Here is a 19500-nt window from a genome sequence, read left to right as displayed (position 1 = left end):
CTAACTTTTCCACTAACCTGCTGTGTGGCATTAGCTGTGTCAGTTTAGTCAGGAAATCTTCCCTCTCAGACCCGGACTTATTTACTTCTTTAAGAAACATGTTTGTGGCATTTACCATATGACAGACACCCTTCTAAGCACTTTACAAATTTTAGCTCATTTATTCACTGCCACTCTGTATGGTGGATGCCATTATTATCCCCAGTTCACAAATGGGGAAATTAAAGGTTAAGCAGCTTTCTCAAGGTCAAACAGCCAATAACCAATGGAGTCATGATTCAAACCCCGCCCTTAACCAACATACTAGGATTCTATAGTTCCTTTATCTGAAAAGGGAGACTTTAAAAGGACCCTGGATGAGCTGCTCTGAGAATTAAGTGATGTGAGATCAAGATAAAGGGAGAAGCAGATAGCAAAAGTGAGCAAAGCACAGTTGAGTTCATCAACAAATCCTGAGGTTGATCCTTTACTTTGCCAGAATTAACCATATGCTGGTCTATATATACAAGGCAAATCTCATCAAATTTCAAGAATTGAAATCCTGCAGGGAAAAAAAAGTGAAAGTGAGCTACAAATTTCTACCAAAACAAGAGATTGCTTTAAAAAAAAAAAAAAAAGGTAAAGAAATGCATGTTTTAAATAACTCTTGTGTCAAAGTAGAAATAACACTGGAAATTAGAAAGTACTTTCAACTGAATGATGAACATATGACATTTCAAAACTAACAGAGCTGCAGCTAAAACCGTGTGCAGAGGCAAAATGCTAGCCTCAATTGCATATACAAGGAGAGAAGATAGCTGAAAGCCAAAGATCTAAGCTTCCATCTCAAGAAGGAAGAAAAGACAACAAAATAAAACAGAAGGAAGTAGGAGAAAGGAAATAATGGGCAAAAATCAATGAAAGAGAAAACAGCACAATAGAATTGATGAACAAAGCCAAAAGTTGATTCTTCCAGTACTAATAATATTGGTAAGTGCCTGGCAAAACCAACTGAGGATTAAGAGAGTGCACTGATAACCAATACCCAGTATCTGTCATGACAAGGAGAATGTCACTGCAGGGTCCCAAGGAGATTCAAAATATAAGGAGATATTATATTTTTGCCAGTAAATTGAAAATATAATTGAAATGGGCAAATCATAAGAAAACATAGCCTACTAAAATTGGCATAAGAGGACAAATAATCTGACTACTGACCAAGAGCTAACCAAAGAAAAAGAATCCACCATGGAAACTTTCCCCAAAGAAAACCTCCAAGCCTGCCCAAGAGGTTTCTTAAAGGAATTCCACCCAGTGCTTAAGGAAAAATGCCATTTTACACAAACTCTCCCAGAGACTGAAACTCTTCTCAACCCATTTTATTTTATAAAGCCAGCATTATCTTGATACCAAAACCTGAAAGATAAATTAGCAGAAAATGACAGACTAATTTCTCTCGTAAACCCAGAGGCGGAAATCCTCAGCAAAATATTAACGAACAGAATTTGGTGAGTTGGTCTCTTGCCCATGTTTGAGGCCAGCTTAGCACAGTAAAGTTGCTCAGGGAATCCGAAACAGAAGTAGGGGTATAAACTGAGGTCCCTCTCTCTCCCAGGAAGCTGCATCCCCAGCCCATCAGAGGGCATCATCAATACAGTTAAGAGAAAAAAGGAAAGGCAGAAAGAGAATGAATGAGAACACTGTGATTATTTTAGGAAAGGAGAATGGAGATATCGCAGGCAAAATCACCGACCCATGGGCTAATTCACCCTTTGAGAAGGGAGCAGCATGCATGGAAAAGGTAGCTGGGGCGGACCCAAGGAGCCTGCTGGGAGCCTGGACATCTTTGTGGCTTAAAAGCAGAGGAGTCAGGGGGAAAGAGTCAGCATTTCCACACCTGAGAATGGACTCCAAGAGCCTCTATTTATAATTGAATCTAATACCCTCTGCTCCCTCCCACCTTCGTTCTCTCCACAGAGAGAACAAATGCATCTCTCTCCTAGCTTGGCAGAAGCGAGGCAAATTGGAGAGCTGAGCTCCTTTTGAAATGACTGCCCATCACGTGCCAGACCTGATTGAAATGAAAAGGTCTCACCCACTCTGAACAGGTCAGCTACTGAGGTGATCTGGGCCCTGCTGGAGAGAAGTGAGGGCCACTTTCCTGACCCACTCCCTGCCCTCTGTTATGAGCTCTGGGGAGGCCAGCAAATGGTGGGAGTCCCTGAGGACCACCATCAGTGTGACCAAGAGAAGGTCTGCAGATGGAGGATAGTCTAGTCTTCTCCTTCCCCATGGGAGTGACTTGCCCAAGGTCACCTTCAGTGAAGCCCAGGGCCCTCCTGTTCCTCCAGCCACTCTCCAAGGGGCTGTGATAACAGAACTCAGGATGACCTTCCACACCTAGCTCATCACCTCCTTCATTTACTGGACAATTTCTACCCTCATTCCTTGCACCCTTTCCAGTCCTAAAATGAGAGAGCCCATCCCTCCCACTTTTCATTCATTCATTCATTCATTCATTCATTCATTCTTCATTTCATTTCATTCATTCATTCATTCATTCATTCAACAAGCCTGTATCTAGTGTGTGCCCTTTTACTCCAGTTCGCTGGAGTAGAAAGGGCACACACTTCAGAGCCCTGACAAGTTTACCAAGTCACTTGATCAAGGCACTTCCCTCTCTCTGAGCCTGTGTTCTCACCTGTAGTCTGACTTCAAAGACCAACACTGAAAGGCAGTAAGGATTAACTGTGAATTTACTCTTGAAGCCTGTGATATACTGATCGGTGTTTAATGGGTGTTCAATAAATGTCTGTTTCTTTCCTTCCTTCTTATGTGCAGACAATGGGATGACATTGGTGAGTCCAGTGTTTTTGCCTGACATCAAGAAGCTCGTAATATAATTAGGGGAGATAAAAGATGTACAAGAGGAGCCGGAAGGAGAGGAGAACATCACACAAAGCTAGGAGAACGTTTAGAAGAGACGGAGTGGCTAAGCTACCCAGGATGGAGGTGGGACACTGGGTTGTTCTGCTCATCACGAGGAGAGCAGGGACAGAAGAGCTTGCAGCTGGCAAGATCTGGAGCAGACCCTGGGGAATCCTTGATGCCAGGCTTCAAGTGTGGGCCATGTTCTGGGTACGCCATGCCATAAAAGACAGGGGATAAAAGCCACTTAGGATCCATTGCCAAGTGAGTCTTTCGGACCACACCTTCCGTCCTTCTTGCACTGAGAGCAGGCACTCTGTCCCTGCTGCTCCCAGCCTTCACAGAATGACTCCCCAGTTCCCAGCGAGTAACTGGCTCTCTGCTGTCTGTTACCACAAAGAGGGTCTGAGCCTGGGGGCCTCCATGTCAGGCTTCTCCTGAGGCCTCAACCACGGGTGGGGCCCCCAGCACCCAGATGAAAGAGAAACCAGGACACCATCCTGAAGCTTCCCTTGTCTTCACCCCTCTCCAACCAACCCACTGGGAAGCCCTGCTCAACCCCCCTCTCTGAAATCCGTCTGCTTTCTCTCACCACTGCCTCCCCCAGGTCTGCCAGCTGAGACCCCCAGACCCACAGGAAGAGAGTTCTGACCCTGCCACACCCTGTGTAAAATTCTTCATGGCTCCTTCTTCTTCATGGACAAGCTGCGGACTCCTCTCCAAGTCTTTGAGATTCTCCCAGATCCGACCCCAACCAGCCTCTGCAGCCTCACCTCCGGCCTCCGCCATTTGACCCCAAACCCACCCAGTCAGACCCAACAACTTTCATTTCCCTGGATTCATGGTGCTCTCTTGCCTCCAGACTTTGTACATATTACACCCCACACACACCATCCCCCCTCCCCCTCACCGCTTTCCCCTGATGTTACAGACTCATCTGTGTCTCCTCAAAATTCACGCAATGAAGTCCTACCCCTCAGTACCTGTGAACGTGAACTTATTTGGAGATAGGGTCTCACAGAAGTGGTCAAGTCTAAATGAGGTCCTCAAGGGGGGCTCTTATAAAAGGAGAAGTTTGGAAACAGACACACAAACAGGAGAACACCATGTGAGGACAAGGGTAGGGATCAAGGTGATGCTTCTAGAAGCCAAGGAACTTCAAAGACTGCCCACAGACCACCAACATCGGGGAGAGGCATCAAGCAGACTCTCTCTCACAGCCCCCAGAGGGGACCAACCCTGCTGACACCTTGATTTGGCGCTTGTGGCCCCCAGAGCTCTGAGCCAATAAACTGGTGTTATTGAAGTTGTCCCATTCGAGGAACATTGTTATGGTTGCTCTGGCAAACCGATAGAGCCACTGAAACCCTAATCATCCACCAAAACTCATCCTAAGTGCCTTTCCTCTGGGAAGCCTTCCCGGACCCCTGGCCCTACACTCCCAGAGCCTCTTGTCTGTCCATCCCCATACTGTAGCACCCATCACACTGCGTGGCTTCTGCATGGGGCTCATCTCTTTTCAGATGGCCTGAGCACCTGCAGCTACCCACCATCCATCTGGCTCACCAGCCCCAAAGCCCAGCATCCTGCCCAGGGCAGAGAAGGGCCCGGTCTGTGTTTCTGAGGAATGAATGAATGAGTGAATGAATGGACAGAGGCTCATAACAGCCTGGGCCGAGTGGAGAGATGAGAAACTTAAAATTTCAGTGTCCACAAAGATGTGGAGGACTCAGGATGGCGGCTGTTCTGAAAGCTCAAGGCAGACTGGCTGGGAGCCATGTTCAATCAGAGACACCCCAGGCTGGCTCAGGGTGTGATTTGGAGGAGAACACAAAGTGCTCCCCAAGACTGGGGCAGGGGATGGAGGCAGGGGTAAGAAGGGTCAGCCAGGAGCCACCTCATGAAGGGTGGGGACCTCTGAGAGCTGCGTGTGGCAGCAACGGGTTCAAGTTTCTGCTTCAGATCAGCAAAATTCAGACTGTGAGAAATTTGATGGAACTAATTACCTGGTTTCATCCACCAGATATTGCAATGAGGGAAACGAGAGATGGGATAGGGGAATCTATAGATTGAAATGAAGGCCAAGTGTGTTGGGGGATGGGGGTACCTTCCATGCCAGACCCTACAGATTGAGCTGAGTGAGTAATTTTCAGAGCCAAGTAGCAACTTGTGGGTACCCAGGAATCAGACATCCTGGAGAGGAAGCTCAAAGCAGGGGCCAACGCCAGACTCTGCATTGTCTACACTGGCTGAGAGGGTAGGGTTGTGCCCACTGAGGGAGGAAGAAGGGGCCGTTTGGGTAGCAAAGTTTCCTGGACCCTGGGTTCCCTCTCAGTTCACCTATGGAAGCTCCTGGGGCTGCAGACGTGGGCAAGGAACCTGTTCAGACGGGGGATGGGGCAGGAAGCCAGTTATGATAGCTCCGTGAACCCAGAGCAAGTGTCCAGGTGGGACCTGCAGTCTGGATGAAGAATCTAAACCTGCCTTGTGCTCTAGGCATTCTAACCACAGGGAGAGAGCCAACGTGGCCAAACCACAACAATCAGGAAGAATTTTCAAGATCAGAGAAGCGGCCCAGCACCAGGTCCTCTGGAGCCTTAGCTCCAAGGGACGGTGGATTTTACCCTGAGATGATGGATTTCAAGCAGATGAGTGTTATGATCAATTGTGTGTTGGGAATGACTGACTGCCACAGAGAAATGATACTATAAAAGGTAGAGCCACTGTCCTGGAAAGCCCATACATTCTGGAAATATATCTGGGTTCAAATTTCTGCTTTGGATCAGTAAAATCTTGACTGTGGGAAATTTCACAGGACTAATTACCTGGTTACATCCAAAAAATATTACAAAGTGAGAAAAGAGATGGAGAGGGGACCTATAGATTTGAGATAAAGTGAGGCAACGCATCACCTATCACAATGAATAGTCCCAGTACAAACCCCAACTAGCAACGAGCCACGGGTAGGGGGGGAATGTGGACACAGTAGGTATTTGATATTTTAAAGAATTCTTGTTAATTTTATGCAGGCAGAATAATGGTATTTGTTTTGTAAAAATCCTTATCTCTTTCTTTCTTTCTTTCTTTCTTTCTTTCTTTCTTTCTTTTTAAAGATTTCATTTATTTGACAGAGAGAGCGAAACAGCATAAGCAGGGGGAGCTGCAGAGGGAGAGTGAGGAAACAGACTCTCCACTGAGCAAGGAGCCCGATGCAGGGCTCCATCCCAGGACTCTGGAATCATGACCTGAGCCAAAGACAGACACTTAACTGACTGAGTCACCCAGGTGCCCCAGTCCTTATCTTTTAGAAATATGATCTGAAATATTTAGAGGTGAAATTAACTTTTTAGCATACAGCTTCCCTAGCTGTGTGCTGTGTGGGGTCTGGCAAGCCTCTTCACCATGCTGGATCTGTTTCCGCATCTTTAAAGTGGGCATCACAATATTCGGTGGGCATGTGCCTGGCACAGGGGAGGCTCCCAGTAAATGGCAGGGTTATTAGGACCAGTGCCCTGCCTGGAGGAGGTTTTCTACTGGAACTCCAATCTCCTCATTGACCTGGGAGCCCCAGGGACAGCCCCTTTGGTGGAGTGTGGGAAGAGGAGAGAATCTAATTTTCCAAGGTGAGCCTACCCGGGCTCAGAATGAGGTTGTCTCCAGATGAGAAGTCCAGTCCAGGGGAGTTCCCAGGCCAAGGTCCAGTCTGATCTCTAAATCTCTCCCAGCTCTCAGGGCCCAGTGCAAAGCCGCAGGGCCCGCGCAGGAGGGGCAGGACAGGACATTCCTGAGCAGCGGTGGTCTGCCCGTGTGGCTAAACTCTGCTGGTTTTCTGCATCCTCAGGGGATCTAGCCTGCCCTCTCCCTTTGGCCATTTTACTCATCAGCCAGTCCCCCAGGGTCGTAACCACTTCTCCGAATGGCCTTTGATTAAAATCCAATGAAGCTGAAAACCAAGCCAGATTCACAGGAGACAGAAATTTCAGCCACTACCTCAGGGACTCATTTTAATTCATTCAATGCACCAGGGAAAGGCTGGCCCCAGAAACGAGCCTTTGGCCCCAGGGACTGAAGTCTCTGCACACCTGCCATGCTCCAGGTCTATGAATTACGTTGTCTCACTTGCTTTGCCGGCGCGGGTGGTCTTTCCATCTGCGCCCCTCTCCTGGGAGCCCCTAAAGTCAGAACAGAAACCACAGGTCTCTGGTCCGTGTAAAGGGAAGTCAGGTCACTCACGGCCTCTGCCCTGAACATCACCTTTCCGTGAGAGTCAGATGTGAACCAACCCCGCCCCCCTCCAGGCCGGCAGAACTAACTCCCCCTCTTTCCCCACCACTCATTTGCTTCCAGTAGGAAAGGCATAGAGGGGGCGGGGAAGGGGCGGGGAAGGGGCATGATGGTAAGGGGGCGGGGGCAAGGGAAGGGGCGGGGCATGATAGTAAGTGATGCGCATGCCCACTTCCATCCAGACTCCAAGTCCCTTGAAGGTATTTTCCAAACTGGGAAACAGAAGGACTGGACTGGTCCGGCCCTTGAGGAAGCTGGGGTGGAGACGCTGAATGAGAAGAATCAGAACATGTGCCGTCTGCTGCCTACACCCTGGGCTCTGAAACAAGTCCTAGACCTTCGGCAGCACAGCTTAAAGGCATCTTCGTGCTGCAGATCGGGGACATTGCTCCTCCTGCACAAATGCTCCCAACACAGATGGAATCCAGAGCCGACATTTACTGAGGGGACACACGTGACAACACCAACCCCCTCGGCTCATCCGTCCCAGGACAAACTGTGAGCCACCTACTTTGAGTAGGTGGCCTGGAAATCATTTCCCCCGTCCTTTGGCCCAAGTTGGTGGCGGTCCTTTATTTTGATCATTCCAACTCATTGGTTTTGATGTGACACGATGGGTTGTTCAGATTTCATTTTATCAGTGTTCATCAACCAACTTGTTAGTGGAGGCACCCTGACAGTAATCTCGAGAGCTATTTATAAAAACGCCCCTCCCCTACAAGAAAGTCACGAAGTGCGAGTTTTAAATGTGTTGGCCCGACTCCCTTATGAAAAAAAACAAAACAAAACAAAACAAAACAAAATGCTTCTAAAATGCAAGTTTTGAGAACATGAGGTTTCTGAGGAGTGCAGCTGTCGTGTTGAGGCAAACCAGGCTGTGTTCTTCCCATTTTAGAGATGAAGAAGACAAGCAATGGGCATGGCCACTACATTGTAATCACCACCGAGCTGGGCACGAAATTGAGGTAATTTCTAGTATACACCTACAAACAGAATTGCTGGGTGTATTGAATATTGCTAAACTCTTCACCAAATCAATGTACCATCACACGACCACCAACGGGTCAGTTTCCGGGTCCCCATTCTTTTTTAATAGGGGCCATCTGCAATACATAAAGAACAAATTCACTTTCATTTTAGATTTCGTTTCTGGAATTATGAATGAGGTTGAACATCTTTTCAGATATTAATATTCTTTTATTCTAGAAAGGGCCTGTTTATAACTTTTGCCCATTTTTCTCTTTGGCTCCTCCATTAGAATTTCTAAGTACTTTTATTAATGAGGAAGTGTTCTGTCATGTGTCACAAATATTTTTATCAGTTTGTCATTTGCCTTTTCCATTATTTATGCCTTCTTGCCATACAGAAATATTTTTAAATTATAGGTAATGGGTTTGTCTATCTTTCTTGCCTTCATGGTTTTATGTGTCGGTTAGAGGAAACCTTGTCACTCAATGTTCTCTTAATTTCACCCACACCTACTTCTAGGACTCTGTGGTTTCATAATTTACATTTAGATCTTCCTTAAGTTGCTATTTATTTCAGTATAATGAGTGAAGTAGGAATGTTGCTTGTCCCATCACAACCACAAACAACCAGCCAGAAGACCCAATACCATCTATCCATCTCTACCATTCTGAATTAAATGCCATCCTACTAAACACAAAATCCTTTCACATTTTTTGATCTGTTTCTGCGCTCTCTATCTACATCCAGTATAGTATTATTTTCATCATTACCATGGAGCAAATGTGTTCTAATATTTCATAGGGTTGGTCCCTGCTCCCCATTTTCAGATTTTTACTGTTTTTCCCATGCTTGGATTTTCATACGAACCATCATGTAATTTTGTCGTTACCTACCGTGACTTTGTTACTGTTAACACATTGAATTTATAAGCAAATTCAAAGAGAATCATCAGCTTTACAAAATTGATACTTCCTATTCCGAATGAGGGGTACCTGTCCAATTAGAGGTTTTTTTAAGGTAAATCATTGTTACAGGTTGAATTGTGTCTTCCCAAAAACTCATGTGTTGAAGTCCTAAGCCCCAGTTCCTCAGAAGAGGACTGTATCTGGAGATCGGCCTGTCATGGCAACAGAAGAATTTAAGCCTATGAGCTGAGCGAGAGGCAGCCCCAAATTCCCACATTCGACTTCGAGGGGCTGTTAGGATTAAAGGTGCTGGTCAAGGCACTCTGCATACACTGAGCCCGGGCTACTCTTGAGGTATCTGGTATGTCCGAAAGGGTTGGGGTTGAGTCTCCACAGCATATCCCACACTCTACACAGACAATTTATTTTTTTTAAGATTTTACTTATTTGACACATCACAAGTAGGCAGAGAGGCAAGCAGAGAGAGAGGAGGAAGCAGGCTCCCTGCCAAGCAGAGAGCCCAATGCGGGGCTCAGTCCCAAGACCCTGAGATCATGACCTGAGCTGAAGGCAGAGGCTTTAACCCACTGAGCCTCCCAGGCGCCCCTACACAGACAATTTAAAGGCTTCCTTGACCCTGGGAAGTCTAGAAGTTAATCACGAAGGCATAAGGAATGTTCCTGGACTCAGAGAGATCCAGGGGACTGCAACCCTTATGGCAAGTTTTGATGTCACTGAACTTGCATGGGGACAATTTTCCTTGCCCACCACAGTTCAAGTAGACAATGCATGGAGGCTCCTATCTCGGGGTCTGGCACAGAGGAGGGGCTTACAAGGGAAAAGTGAATCCCTTGGAAGAGAGAGTAGAAAGGACATTGAAAGCTCTTCAGAAAAAAAGTGTAACAAGAAATGAGCCCCTTTCCCTCGAATGGGCCAATGCTGTGTGGGCCAAGGACAGTTTCTGTGGGTTTTTATTTGCCCTTAGATGTTGACTTTCTTCTGTGGAGTTATAGATAGTCTTGACATTCGCTGCTTCCATTAAGTAAGAAGATGGGGAGCACACAAAAAGAGATTGGGTGGGGAGGGCAGAAAGATTTTTTTTCCAACAGAAAAGAAATGTCATTTACGGAGCCATATCAGGCATCAGCGTTGCAGGGAACAGTTCGGATGGGGCAAATTAGGCAAATGTTCGCGTGATGAACCATCCGCGCACGATCAGTCATGTGACGGTAAATCTGACTTGAGTGGCAGCCCTGTTAGCAAACTGGAGAGAAGATTGATGCCCATCCACAGCGAGGGAACGCACGAAGTGAAGAGCTCTTCCAGACACGCACCAGTCAGAGTATAAATATGTATCACTGGCTCCTAAAGTGAGTTATGATTTCATTCTCCTACTGGTACATGAAATCTAGAGAGGGCATTTGTCTCATCTTTGTATCTGGGTGACAGCTCCAGCAACGTGGTCGCACAGGGGAGAATCTGCTTGGCAGATAAATCAGGTGCTGTGAACGAACCTGTTGTTATCAATTTGATCTTGGGGAGGGGGGAATACCTCCCTGCACAAGGGCAGGACCGTCAGCGCACCGAGCGGCGCTTCCCTCCACTGTATCATCTGCAAGTGCTGTTTTCTCCAGCCTGTCGTGTCTTTGGACAGGCTGGTGTGTGGCCACCGGTCCCCAAATTTCATACAAGGTGCCATCTGGCTTTCCCACTAGAGGGTGAACTCTCTGGGGTGAGATCCGTGTCCAGTGCTTCTGTATCCCTCCCTATCTTGAGGACAGGATCTACTACTGTCTGTTCATCAAAATGAACAGAGAGGTCAAGCCAGCAAACTCTCTTCCACCCGCTGCCAAAGAAGGACTGGCTGGGAGTTCTGAGCCAGGAGCTGGGGAGACAAGGATGAACCAGACAGGATTCCTGCCTTCAGGTGGGCTATGGTCCTCAGCAGAGCTCAAAGTCCCCATCTACCTCCTCCCCTTTGGGGGAAGGCCGCAAGAAATGTCACTGTTCTGAAGCACATCTTTGTCATCTACACACAACAAAGATAATATTCCTTACCTCCATTGCTGGTTTTATGGAAGGAAGAAAGGAAAGGAGTGGAGGGGGGGAGAGGAAGAGAAGGATGGAGGAAAGGATTGGAGAGGCAGGAAGGACTAAATGTGGGGACCAAACTGTCCTAAGACGTGAACAGGTGAATAAATGAGTGAATGAATGAAGGAACTCTATTTCTCCCTGCCATCTCCTGGTCCACTTCCTGGTCCCACAAGCCATCCTTCTTCTGGCCCATGTGGCAAGACGCCTGTGCCACGTCGTTATCATTCTACCTGGAGAGAGATTTCATACCCCCCCCCTTTAACAGCCCGCTTTTCAATAAGTGGAACCTAGTTAAAGGCCCACTGCTCTGAGAAAAGGCATCATTGGACAGAGAGCCCACGCCTTCACCCATTTACGACTATTAATAATACATGGCAAAAAGCTGCAGCTTTATTTTATGTTGTCCTCCAAGTCAAGCTCTTTAAATCAAATATTTAGGGAAGGAATATTTACCCACACATCCTCGAGGAAGCACTTCTGGCCTTAAAGGCAAATGCACCCTTTAGCCATCAAGGGCTGATATGCACAACAGCCGAGTGTGGTTTCTTGAGTTCTCAAGTCACCCCTACCAACACAGATCAATTTTATGGATAAGGAAACTGAGGCTCAGAGGGGGATCAACCCATAAGCAGAATGGCAGGGGTTCAAACCCAAGCAGTGGGACTCAGGGCTCAACCTGAGGCCCTGAGCTGCCTGGAAGCCACACTCCCGCTCCCCCCATTCCCCACCGGGCCTGGGGCAGGAGGCTGAGACCAAGAGTGACACTGGAGGTATGAGCCAGCCCACACGGGGGTGCCCACTCCTGCTGGAGGCAGAGCAGAGACATGGAGGCTGGTTTGAGAAGAGAAAACAAAAGGAGCCAAAGCCCTGAGCTAAGGGTGCATCTGAGCCATTTGCAGAAGTGAAAGAAGCAGTGGCCAGACTTTGGAAAGCTGGAGAGACCGTGACAGACCCAGGAGCCCTCAAGGGACAGTCCAGGAGCTTGGAGATGATCTGAGGGCCCTGGGAGCTATAGGAGGGACCTGGAGCAGGGCGGGGTGCAGCAGGGAAGGTGAGCACCCCATCTTCAGCCAATCACTCAGAGGCAAGGACACACCCCAGGGGTTCTGATGGAGATGCCCAGCACTGAGTCAGGAACAAAGTTGCAGAAAAGGGCATGCCACAGATCTTTCTCTTGAAAAGAGGCAGCAAATCCCTACTCTCTGTGGGGCTCTAGCTGGACCCTCTAATGGTTATACCCTAGGTAAAGGATAGCTAATCCGGTTCCCCTTGTATGTAGGAATGCACTGAGGTCAAGGAGGTTGCAGGAGCTGGGGCTGGACAGGAAAGGCAAAGGCAAAAACAGCCAGCCTCGTGCGCAGTCGTGAAACAGCAGCCCGCATTTAGGAGGTGCTCTACAGTTCCAGTCACGAAGGACGCACTTTCCCAGTGCATACGTTTTTCCCATAAACCCTGTCAACAACCCTGTGGGGTGGTGGGGGAGAGATCACAGTCCTCGGTCTATAGCTGAGGCTCAGAGAGGTTGAGTAATTGCCCAAAGTCACACAGCTAGCAAGGGGCCGAGCACATGGACTTTCAGCCGTCACGTTTCACTGTCTCCTCTGCTCCCTGCCCACAGCACCCACATGTGTCCAAGGAGCACTGAGAGTAGGGGCGGAGGGACTCAGCCAAGTGGATGAGGTTTGAGGAGGAGGAGGCATTTCCCAGACACAAAAGGGAGGAAAGGGCCTGCCGTGCAGGTGACAGCATCCAGGGCAGGTGAAGGCCACAGGGGGGTCAGGATCCTGCCGCTCGGGGAATGTGGCAGGAAATTAGGTGAGGGAGAACCTGGGTTAGAGCCTGAAGAGCACTGAGGTCCAATTGAGGAGTCGTAGCTTTATCCTGCCGGCACTGGAGGCCGTCTGTGGGGCCGACAGATTCACATGGTGCTTGAGGGAGCACTTGCAGGGTTTAGGGAGGACAGGTTAAAGCAAAGGAAGAGTGGCAACCAGGATATTGCCTGTGATGGCCACGGCCCCCAGATACTCAGCATCTGCTGTCCTCTCTGGGCTTAACTAGACTAGTAAATGCAGTCATAGTTGTCTCCCCCAGGCGACACATTAAAGCCACTCCTTGTCCTCTCCCTGGTCAGCCTCCCCAGTGACCCAGGACTTTCCCTGCTGCTCCCCGCACTGCGAGACCAGGGTCCTCTACCTTCACACCCACCCTGGGGGCCTTTCTGGACTCCTGCCTCCTGCCTCCTGCCGGCCCTACACAAGTCTCTGGGCAAGACTCCTGGACAAAGCATGCTGTGTTCTCACCGCTGAGTTCATCAAAAGGCAACAAGTCTCTGTGAACCCAACTATCTCCATCCCCAACTCCTGTCTTGGGTTCTGTAAATAATTATCTCCAGGCGCATTAGCAGGAGATAAATGCTGAAGTGTGTGTTTCCTGCTCATAGGGGTGGGTTAGCACTGACTCTGCAAGCGTCTCTAAGTGCTGGACAGCTGGATAGGGCCTGGCTGAGCGAGGGCCAGCCGGAGGGTGTGGGCCTGCCCTCCCCACCTGCAGCTCAGGAGAAGGAGCTACCACGGAGCGGGGGTCATGTTTAAATGCGTTTTTAAAAGGCCTAAGACCAGACAACTTCTGCAAGCCACAAATGGAGAGGGGGCGGCCAGGGAAGAGCACGAGTTCTGCTTAATGCAAGAAGGGGAAGGTGAGATAGCAAGTAGAATGGAAACTGTGGAAGCAGACCAAAGCCCGTCGTTGTCCAGAATTAAGGTGTTTCCGAGGGCCCAGGTCTAAGACACTACTCAAGGTCCATTCCCAAACAGACATTTACTGAGAATCTGCCTTGATGTCAAGGTCACACAGGTAACTGCCAGGATTCCCTTGCAGCTTGGAGAGTCAAATGACATTAAGTCTGACCCATCTCACCTTGCAGGTCAGAGACCCAGAGTGCCCCCTCAGCCTCCCTCTGGGCTTCCTGAACGTGGGATTTCAATTTCTTCTAGTGCACTCAGGCTCCCAAGGGGTTTTCTGCTTCAGTGACTCTGTTTGTGGCCTATAAGTCCTGTCCCTTCTCCACGATGCATCACCCGCAGTGGACACCCACCAGCACCCCTGCCCCAAGATGACAGGAAAGGCAGACTTTGCTGCAGGCATCTTGGCACCTGGCAGAATTCCCAATACTTCCCTGCATCCACATGTCCAACCAAGGGACCGTCCTTGTCCCCGGCACCCTCTCGTCTTCCCACATGGTCTGACTCCAGCCTCTCCCTTTAGCCCCGCCTCCCTCACCTGCCTTCTTACACCCTGAGCTCTAGCCACTCTCCTATTCTTCAGTTTATTGAATGCACCACACTCCTTCCTGCCTCAGGGCCTTTGCACAAGCTGTATGCCCTGCCTGCAATGCTCTTTCTTTGTTCTTTCCCAGGGGAAGAAGGAGAGGACTCCTACTCAATCTCAGCACAAATGTCCCTTATTCGGTGAGTGCTCCCAGGACTCCTCAAGCTAACTATCCACCAGGACCCTATATTCTTCATCATTCTTTGGCTTTTATTGCACAATTTGCAAGAGAGTCACATGTCAAATTCGCCAACCAGATGGCAAGCTTTAGGAGGACAGGGATCAAATGTTTGGCAGATGGCCAACAAATATTAGTTGAGAAAAAAAAAATATATATATATATATATGAATTAATGAATGAATGGTGTGTTTGGGATAGAGAAATAGTTTAAGAGGAGTGGTAAATATCACTGTCATGTTGAAGGAGGGCTTCAATTACAAAGAAATTGAAATTCCACCTTTTTGAGGTACAAAAGCCCATCAGAGGGCTCAGATTAGGGACAGGGGCCAAGGTTCTTCAGAAAGAGCACAGCCTGGGGTTACGGAACAGAATAGGTGCCTGGAGAAATCACGCGTGGTTTCATTTGACCTGGGAGTTAAGTGCAAGAGGAAAGGGGGTTGAGGAGGCAGCTGGAAAGATGGGCAGGAGACGGAGTTAGAATTTAATAAAAATGTAGTGGGGAGCCATTGAGCAGAAATGGTATGTTCGGAGCTGATCCCAGAGCCAGGACACAGGGGCTAGTGGGGAGGGAAGCAGCCAGGTGGGAATGGCATGGAAAGCAATCAGATGGCTGTCGTGGTGGCAGGGACAGTGGGCAGTTGGGTGACTGGGGTGTGTGCAGTGAAATGAGGACTCACCCGGGAGGACCGTGCATGGGAAGAGTTTGGGAAGTGCCTGCAGTTGCCAAGATGGAAGTGTCCATAAGGCTGTGGATTCTGTGATCAGCAGCACCTAGGCTAAAGGTGCCAGTCTTGGAGGCCAGCTTGGAGGTGGCATGGATGAGAGAGCACAGGAAGAATGGCTAGAGGGAGAAGAGCTCCTAGCTCTTTGCAGTCGTGGCAGTCGTGGTTTCATAGGCGTGGGAAGCTTCACTTGTGGTGTGAGGCAGGGCAGGTGGTGTTGGAGTTCAGGCTTCAGCTCCAGACCCAGAAGGCAGGAGTCAGAGGCCGTGGGAGAAATGGAAGGGCTTGTCATCTTCTGCCTCCTGCCATCAGGCATCACTCAGGTGGGCCCTTGGTTGCCAGCACCAATGAAACGGCATACCAACGGCCTGCGGTCTGTCATCAGGGGTTCACGAGGCTTGGCTGAGCTGCCTGGGCTGTGTGCCCCCGAACCCGATGTGTCTTCAAGGGCACGTGGCTGGTCTTCTGCAGAGTAGATTTCTGCTGGTCTTGCAAAAGGACGTGGACCAGTGGAGTCACTAGCAAAGGTCAGAATCTGTTTCTTGGTGGGGTAGGGGGTGGGGGATGAAAGAAAAGGACTGGAGAAGGGAAACCGCAAATCCCAGGATGGAAGTTGCCCTGGGCCAGGCAAACTCTATGATCTGGGGGTGATGGTAGTGAGCTCGCTGTCCCAGGGAGTGCAGTCTGAGCACCCCTGCAGAGCTCAAGGTATAGAGAGAGCTCAGATCTCCAAGAACAGGTCAAAGGAGGTGACTCCAACTTCAACATTTCACATGCAAGGTTTTCTCTCGGTGCACCTTCTCACACCTCACATGCCCAAAGCCTAGAGAGTTCTACCGAGTGTCTCACCTCAAACTCTCTGGCTGCAGTCTCAGCTACCTTTGCCCATACTAAGTGGCTACAGGCATTCTGAAGCCACATCTCCCCTTGGATCAAATCCTGCCAGCACCTCCCCTCTCTGCCAAAGACCAGCCTTACCCATGCAGCCCTGTGGGGGGTGGGGGTCCTGTGAGAGCCACAGACGCCAGCAAGAGGGAAGATGAGACCCCGCTGTCAACAGTAGGCACATGGAAATCCAGCTTCGGGCCATGGTTTCCAGCTCAGCAACCCTCTGCGAAGATTCCTTTGCTGCGACTACACTCCTCCCAGCCCCAGGGATCTTTAGTAGGGGGCATTTTGTGGAACCTCATCTCCACCTTCGGGAGGGGGATCCTGTCACCACAGTGACCCAAACGGCTGGAGAAGCCGCTGTGGCAGCTGCCTCTCGCGTCTTGTGTTGCTCGTGGGTTTGACCTGACAGCACCACTCACCCCCTGTCCCCTCCCCATGGCCACTGACATACTGATGGGACGTGCTCAGGGCCTACACGGGAGCACCGGCTCACCCCCAACCCCGGGACCCCAGCTGCAAGCTGCACAGACAGGGGGACACACTTCTGGCTCGTGTCCACTCACTGGCCCTCCTAGGGTTTAGCTCCTTCGCGGCCACTGATGGGGTACAGTTGTACCGTAACAACCTGGACATTCAGGGGAGCTGACAGCTCCTAAGAGTCGAGTTGGACCAATAGGAAAAGGGAGCCACTAGCCACATTCCCCCGCCTTCCGCCCTTGGATAGACTGAAGACCATAGCCACGGTCTACCTTGGGTCTGCAGAACTTCTTCCTGGCCTTGCTGCCCCGACGCCATGCTTGCTTCCTTGGGACTGCCTTCTCCAGACTGATAACCTGGAAGGTTGTGCCTCAGCTCCTATTTTCTAGGAAACAGGAGCTAATCAATCACAGTGTGGCCCTGAGATCTTAGAAACTTCCAATTCCCGGCCAGCGAAGACCCAGAGCTTCAGTTCATCCCCCTCCGGAGCTGCTCCACCAGGGGGCGCTTCTGAGACACGCTTTCCTGACTCCCGGGACTATCGCAGGGCATTCTGGGTCACAGTCTGTGTGCCCAGAAGGGCAGAGGACAAGGGACAGCACTTGCCAGACAGGCAGCAGCAGGGACTCCTGGGCTGCAGGGGTCCCCGGAACCGTCGCAGAGCAGCAGGGCTGGCAAGCAGGGGACCAGACAACCCCAGCCCCACCCCAACTGCCCCTTTGGCAGGTGCAGGGGTGCTCCTGTGGTCTTCAGGCCTCCTTGAAAGGGGCAAGCTCAGTGCCGGTGTCCCTGAGGCACCTGTAACAGAAGTCCCCAGAATTTGGGAACTTCTTAGCTGGAGAAGCCAGGGCGCAGGACAGCCGGTCCACCCGCCTGGGCTGCTGGGAAGCAACATGGCTGTAACCTCGGCAATGGCAGGGACTTCTCAGAAGTCCGGGTTCTGGGTATGGTTCTGGGAGATGCTGCTGACATTCAACCTAGATCTGCTTCTTTGGTGCCACCAGTGATTCCACAAGCGCGTGACACTCCATAGTAAGACCCCCGGGGATGGGCCCCCGACCCCAGCCAGTACCATCTCTCCCGATGCCCTCCTCCAACCTGGTAAGGCCGGACCGAGAAGACGAGGGACCGAGCCAAGACAACCCGAGGGTCCATGTGTCTCAGGCCTTCTAATTCCAACCCCGTGCCCTTCTCCAGGAACAGACAGAGGGTAAGAGCTGGGGAACTTTGAGCCAGCGATCAAGGCTCACTTAAGACAAGGGTCCTGTTGGTCTTGGAGGCGTCTTTTCTTAATTTAGGATACTGTGCACCATTTGGCGCTGAGGGGTCCAAGGAGGGTGTCAGGCCTTAACCACATCCTCCCCAGGAAGTCCCGGCCAGCCCCCAGCTCACCCGCCCCAAAAGCCGCTGTTCACTATGCCAAAAACAGGCCTTAGTAGAAAAAACAGTAAAAGTCAAACATACCATTTAAACAAAATAAATGCATGTTCTAGAAGACTCACACTCCCCAAAACTAACCAGATTTGTCAAAATTAAGAACCGTCTTAGCGAGGATGAGAAGTGGTTGCCTCTGGTGAGTTGCATCATGGGGGCCCTGCTCTTTGTCTTTTTCAATACTATCATTTCATTTTTAAAGCCCAGGCATGGGTTATTTTTATTAAACAATGTTTAATTATTAAAATGAGACTAATACATATAGAAATTATTATGTATTATTATGCACTAAATACATATGCTTGGACATATAGACTATATATTATTTTGTGTATATTATATATCATAGGCATTCAGAAAGTCCTAATTTCATGAAACAGTCTAGTCATATGTGTTGAACAAATTCAGATTAAAGGAAAAATGAAGGGTTTTTGATTTTTTTCTTAACATTTTATATATTTATTTATTTGACAGAGAGAGACAGTGAGAGAAGGAACACAAGCAAGGGGAATGAGAGAGGGAGAAGCAGACACCCCACTGAGCAGGGAGCCTGATGTGGGACTCGATCCCAGGATCCTGGGATCAGGGCCTGAGCTGAAGGCAGTTGCTTAACAACTCTGCCACCCAGGCGCCCTGAAAAATGGAGTTTTTAAAGACACCTGCTACAGCAGGTAACTTCACTCCTGAATTATAGTCCTCAGGATTCAAAAACGCATTTTCTCTTAAGCCAGCGTTATCCCTTTGTAAGTCTTCATGCCAGCCCTGGTTTACAGCATGATGTCTTTTGCTCCCCTTAACATTCTCCTTTGTTTTATTTTTGCAAAACTTGGTAAAGTGTTTGTGCAGCAGCCTTTCCATAGATAATCATTACATTAAAGACGCATTTTTCTGGGCCTATTTTAAGGAGTTGTGCACTAAACAGAGCTCTTCTGTCCCACGAATTTTGAGTACCTAGAGTATAACTGTCAAGTTCCCATGTCACGAAATACAGCAAACACCACCCCAGTTGCTGAGATGCGTGTGCATCTAACTATGAGAGAACACACCTACCCTCCTCTCATCTCACAACCTTGGTGATATTCCCCACCAAGACTGATGTCGGCATTCAAGACCCTGCTGATCGTACCCCAGTGTTCATAGCAGCAATGGCCACAGTAGCCAAAAAGTGGAAAGAACCGAGATGTCCTTCAACAGACATATGGGTAATGAAGATATGGTTCATATATACAATGGAGTATTATGCCTCCATCAGAGAGGATGAATACCCAACTTTTATATCGACATGGACAGGACTGGAGGAGATTATGCT

The 19500-nt window shown here is 49.3% G+C and overlaps 1 long non-coding RNA gene across 3 annotated transcripts in view; it reads right to left on the bottom strand.

Moving 5' to 3' along the window:
* The window catches only part of LOC131812834 (uncharacterized), a 39615-nt gene that overhangs the window by 8359 nt on the left and 11756 nt on the right, over window positions 1-19500 (bottom strand). For 2 of the 3 annotated variants that reach the window (XR_009346498.1, XR_009346499.1), the window contains exon 5: window positions 17030-17142. This is a non-coding gene — a long non-coding RNA (uncharacterized LOC131812834). The remainder of the gene's footprint in view (window positions 1-17029; window positions 17143-19500) is intronic. The other variant, XR_009346500.1, reaches the window with a different exon arrangement.

Source organism: Mustela lutreola, chromosome 12, assembly GCF_030435805.1.
Source record: "Mustela lutreola isolate mMusLut2 chromosome 12, mMusLut2.pri, whole genome shotgun sequence".
Classification (NCBI taxonomy): domain Eukaryota; kingdom Metazoa; phylum Chordata; class Mammalia; order Carnivora; family Mustelidae; genus Mustela; species Mustela lutreola.
This window is presented reverse-complemented; position numbering and strand designations above follow the sequence as displayed.